Source organism: Uloborus diversus, chromosome 3 (assembly GCF_026930045.1).
Source record: "Uloborus diversus isolate 005 chromosome 3, Udiv.v.3.1, whole genome shotgun sequence".
In the NCBI taxonomy this organism is placed as follows: Eukaryota; Metazoa; Arthropoda; class Arachnida; order Araneae; family Uloboridae; genus Uloborus; species Uloborus diversus.
In genome coordinates, this window is record NC_072733.1 from 80880108 (window position 1) to 80886107 (window position 6000).

The following is a 6000-nucleotide window of genomic DNA, read 5'->3' on the forward strand; positions in this document are numbered from 1 at the left end:
TCGTCGGGGGATTGGAGGGGGGTACTTTCTGAAAAGTGGTTTGTTAAACAATCTTAAACTTCAGTTTTTCTATTAATATTTTCAAGACAAAACTATCAACATATTGTATTTTTAATGCAGAACTTAAAAACATATCTTGTATCAAACTTGATAGCTTTTATCTTCGGATAAAATTTGACAGGACTTACCTACCCTTCGCGTTCCGGAATTCGTTCACCTCAAGTCAATTTCTCTGACGAACAAAGTGTACCGAAAAGTACCAACAGAGAAATCGATGAATTTAAATATGACACCAAGTCCTCCTGCTGGAACCATTCGGGTTGATTCTTCTCTTCTTGCCCTTTTCCAGTTCATCACAAATATAAATACTTAATCAAAATAGGTTACTGATTTTATTTTTACAGTGTGCGCGAAATGCATTATATATTTTATTTATTAAAACATTGAACTCTATTACATGATTATTCCATTTCATATGTACGAGAATCCCCCCCCCCCCACCATAAGAGTGATGGTGCACCCATAAAATGCTATAAAGCGCCCCCCCCCCCTCTTTAAAAAAAAAGCAGCCCCCTGAAAATGTCAAAGGCACAGTCTGCGTGGTGAATGCCCCTCGTCTTCTCCCCATATGTACATTGTATGATTACTTTTAAAACAATAGCATGAAATAATATTACTTTTTATTTTGCCATGTAAATGCAGCTGTTCCATTTTTGCCCCTGACTCATTCCTCCTGACTGTCCTACATTAAACTAGTATATCCAAGAAGGAAATGTTATTTACGGAACAACTAATGTCAAGGAATTTTTTATTGTTAACCACATTTAACAAAATGAATAAGCAGATAAATTAACTAAATAACTATGTTGCTTACTAATAGATAACTGGGTCATTTTCTAATGGTATAAATATTTTTAAATGAATGAATAAATTATAATAAAAAAAAAGATAGATAATACTGGCACATTTTTTGTGAAGCATATTACAATACTAGAAAACATTTGCATTACCATATTTTTAATGAATTAAACAACTGTTTTTTTTTTTTTTTTTTTTTTGAATCAATGTAGTACAGGGTGGTTATAATTAAAGTTACCCTGTTTAGACCCCTCTAGTGACCGTTCTACGCATCGGATTTCGATGAAACTTGGAATATAGATTATATAGACCATGGGGAGCAGGATTATGCAATAAAAAAAATTAGTTCAAAAATCTACCACCAGGGTAGAAAAGGGCGCATGTATCAAATAAAACGGAGACTGTGTGACAAAATCGATTTTGTTTACAGGATTGCGTCAATTCCATCTGCGTCAATCACGCGTTCAAAACGTGTTATAGCGTGAGCCACAGTTGCACGAAGGGGGTTGCCCTATCAATAGCATGAACGTGACTCCTTTATGCTATCCTTTAATTCAGGCACCGTCCGTATGCTTCCACCATAGACCCGATCTTTTTCAAGGATTGCCTTGACAAGGCCCTTTCCGTTTGCCTTTCAACCTTCAATATTCACGCAGTGCGGCAGTAAGATTACTATCCTCCTGATAGAAGACCTTGATCAGTAAGGCTCGCTCTTTCTTTTCCAAGTCATCGTGATGAAGATGAGTGGACCTCTGCCTTTTTATAGCTCATTTAATTTGCATAATGCATCGGTGGTTTTGCCGGATGTTTTACGTGCTTAGAGCGCCCCCTATCGTCGATTTTTTAACTATTTTTTCAATTGTATAACCCTGCTCCCCATGGTCTATATAATCTATATTCGAAGTTTCATCGAAATCCGATGTGTAGAACGGTCACTAGAGGGGTCTAAACATGGTAACTTTAATTATAACCACCCTGTATATCCAAACCGTTTTCGAGTATTTCGGAATAACTTTTCTGTGATTGCTTTTCAAATATATATCTTCTTTCTTTTGCGTAATTAATTAGTTTCAATTGGTTACAACAAATAGTACACTGCGCACATAGGTATGTAGGATAACTTTAAATTAATTAGATAAACTTTAAATTAATTCGATAAACTTTAAATTAATTAGATAAACTTTAAATTAATTAGATAATCCCAAAAACAGTTACAATTGGAGCCTCATCAAATGCAAATCAACAAAAATATAAACGTATATAACAACATGTTTTAAAATATTCATTTATACTTACAAGTGAACAAGCGAAATAAAATCTAAGTACCTCCATTACAACTGGATAAGTAATCCAAAGGGTTTCGTTTCATAAAGTATAAACACGGGTGTTGAAACCATTCACGCTTGAACACACAATATATGTCTAATCATGGCCGCACTGGAAATTGTAAAGAAGCAAATCGTTATTAACTAACTTAATAGCTGCGTACATCGTCTAAAAAATCAAGGGCAGTCCAAAATGCAAAGGCGTAAAATTAGTTTCGACACATTTTACCACTCTCCAGACATGAAATAACAAGCAATCCAATGCTAAACAGTTGCTGATTGCAGCAACCATAGATAAAGAAAAAATAAGTTCTCGTTATATCCGACTCACTGGCGCCCGTGTTGGAAGGATAAAAAACGTTTCGAAGCATTGCGTGAGCACTTCCGCTTCTAGATTTTTTGAAATAACAAAAAGCTCTCTGAATAATGAGGAGTTCGCTATTGGATGAAGGATTCTTACTATTTCGGAAACGTTTCCGAAAGTAATGATTTTCGATATACAACTTTTCCTTCTCATGAATCACAGTATGGTTAATCGAATACATGGCCTATTTTTCTTATCGTCCTCTATCAGTAAAGAAGATAATCATCCAAATTTTGTAATATAGCATTACCGGATCTTAGTAAGTATTGCTAGCAACCTGGTCAGCAACTACTGAGTTTGTCAACATTAAGTGCTTCGTTCAAGCACGGATCCAGAAGGGAGTCTTGAGAAACCAAAGAGGCTCTGAAATTGCGTTTCTAAAACTTCTAATTAGGAAAATTTCTGTGGCGGGCCCCGACCTTTGCGCTCCTTCCCACTGTCACAAAGCTTTAAATGCATTTTCAAGACTTCAATTTTTAAAAATGTCCAGAAGAGAGCCACTTACTAGCCCTTTCTCTCTTAACTTGGCCAAACATAGCCTAAAACAGCATTTTTGGGGCTCCATTTTCAGCGCCTCTCTTAACCTCCTTCGCAGTCTAACGTTTCCAAAGATAGCTTTAAAATGTGCTTTCAGTCCAGCGAATTCTGTCCTCTATGTAATAAAAATGAGGACAGCTTAAAATTGCGTTGTTAAAGCCTCAATAAATGTCACATTTTTCGGGAAGAGCAACCGAACCTTCTTATCCCTTAACGTCACCAAGCAGCCTAAAACTGCTGTTTTAGGTCTTCAAACTCAAAAAATTTCCGTCTAAAACTTCAATATCAACAAATTCCTCAGGCAAGTCGAATTCTGACCGATCTGACCCTTCCTGTTATGTGGTTAAAGATAGTGTAAAATGTGTGGTTAGGACATCAACTTTAAATCCAATCCTTCCCCATCTCATCCAATATGTTCAAAAATCACCTAAAGATGGGTGTTTGAAACTTCAACTTCAGAAAAATTCTAAAGAAGAAGCTCCAAATGTCACAGTCATCTAACGTCACAAACTGGCTCAAATTATCGTTTTTAGACATTTCTGAAGAAAGTCCGCGAAGCCTTTTTTTCCCCCTCAATGATGAATTTCTCATGTTGTCAGGTATTGTACCAATAACTGCTCTGTGCTCTCTTTTTATTATTTAATGTTATGTAAACGTTTTCGAATAAACAAAAAACCAAATTTTTGGTTATTTGTGACTAAAATATTTTACGAAGTAATGCAAGATTTCAGATAAAATTTGGTCTGCAGGTATACTTTAAAGGGCAAGGTGCTGATTCATTTTTGGTGTTAATCACCACAAAATGATGACGCAACCAAACACTCTTTCTCGTTTATTATGACTGCTATTATCTCAAGAAGTCATGCAAGGATTCAGACGAAATTTAGTGAACAGGTGCAACTAGACGCGGAAAAAGGCACTAGTTATACTTTAAATTGACTTCTCTCATCATTTGCGAGTGTTGGGGATTGGAAGATTGAATAAGTTATATCTCCGGAGTACCTACTACAATCTGCACCGGTTTTTTTTTTTTTTTTTTTTTTTTTTTTTTTTTTTTTTTTTGTAGCATATTTAAATAATTTTCTTGCTATGTAGAAAAAAGTAGAAGGTTTTTTTTTTTTGTTTAGAAACAAAAAATTAAGTTTGTTTTGCAGAAAATACAAGTTTTCTATTACTTTAAATCCCTTTTAAGCTTAAAAAAGGCCAAAAACGTTTCTGAACAATTAATACTGGACTCTCAAAGGATTTGTTTCAACAGTTAATCGCTAATAAGTTGTTTACTTTTGAAAAGAATTATGCAAAAACCTCTGTTTCAGACTTCGCAAAAATAAATAAATAAATAAATAAATAAACACTTTTGATTGAAAGTGTACTAAATATTAAGAATGATAATTCGAAGAATAACATAAACATATTTTTAATGAACACTTTTGATTGAAAGTGTACTAAATATTAAGAATGATAATTCCAAGAATAACATAAACATATTTTTAATGAAATTATTTTGCTTTTTTTTTTTTTTTTGACATTTAAGGATAGAAAAAAAATTGCTGTTGAAAACTTTTCTTAGTACATTTAATCTTGTTTGGATTACGTTACACCTGACAATGAACTTCCACACTTACAGTAAGTACTCCACAACTCTATATTTCTCTGAAGAAGATTATTTTTGCTGATTGAAGTATATTTTAAAACCTCTTTGACTCTTATTGATAGAAATTCTGACTTTTTCCATCTTCTGATACAAAAAGGAAATAGTAAATTTAAAAAAAAAATGCCGTTCGCAAAAGCATGCCTTTCATTTCACATTTTATAATCGACGAAAGCTATGTGTCGATTAACTTTCAAAGCGAAAGAAGAATGATGCGTATTGCATGAGTATTGTAAGAGCGGAAGATCATTGTCAGGTGTTACGTAATTCAAACAAATTTTGGCTATGAAAACTTTTCAATAGCAATTATTCTTTTTTTCCCCATCTTTTATTGTCAAAAAAAGGCTAAATAATGCCATTAGAAATATAATTTAAACTATTCTTCAAATTATTATTCTTAATATTTAGTACACTTTCAATCAAATAATTTTTTTTTAAATTAATTTATTTATTTTTGCTAAGTCTGAAACGGAGGTTTTTGCACAATTCTTTTCAAAAGTAAACAACTTTTTAGCAATTAACTATTGATACAAATCCTTTGAGAGTTCAGTATTAATTGTTCTGAAAAGTTTTTGGCCTTTTTTAAGCTTAAAAAGGATTTTAAGTAATAGAAAACTTGTATTTTCTGCAATACAAACTTTATTTTTTTATTTTAAAAAAAAATCAAAAAACACCCTTCTACTTTTTTCTACACAGCGAGAGAATGATTTAAATATGCTACAAAAAAATTGATGCAGATCGTAGTAGGTACTCCGGATATATAACTTATTTAATCTCTCAATTGAAAAAACATAAAAACTGACTTTAGATAAAGAGTGACAACACCCAACTGTTCATAGAATACATTCTGTTTGACACTGAAAGAAAAAAATATTAGCTTGAAATTGATACCAAATTCAGCTTAATTGGTTGAAAAATCAAGAAATTAGAGAGATTTTCTGAATTTATGCCAAAACGGTGACTCAGAAAAATGATCAAAAATCAAATATTTGAAAAAATTCTCCAAAGCGTAATTTTCATTCAAAAAATCTAAAAAAAAAATAATTTGGACTTTTCTCACAGATATCTGTTCGTAAAAAAATAATGGACAAAATCTGAGACATGAGGGCACATGACATTATACGATTTGACGTGAAATGACCCCTAGGTGACATCACCTGTCAACTACTCGACAAGATACTTCTAAAATGTTTCACAGGTTTTCACTCTGTAAGCAGATAATAACACTCAAATCCAGCAGTATTAGCAAACCGCTACAATCCACG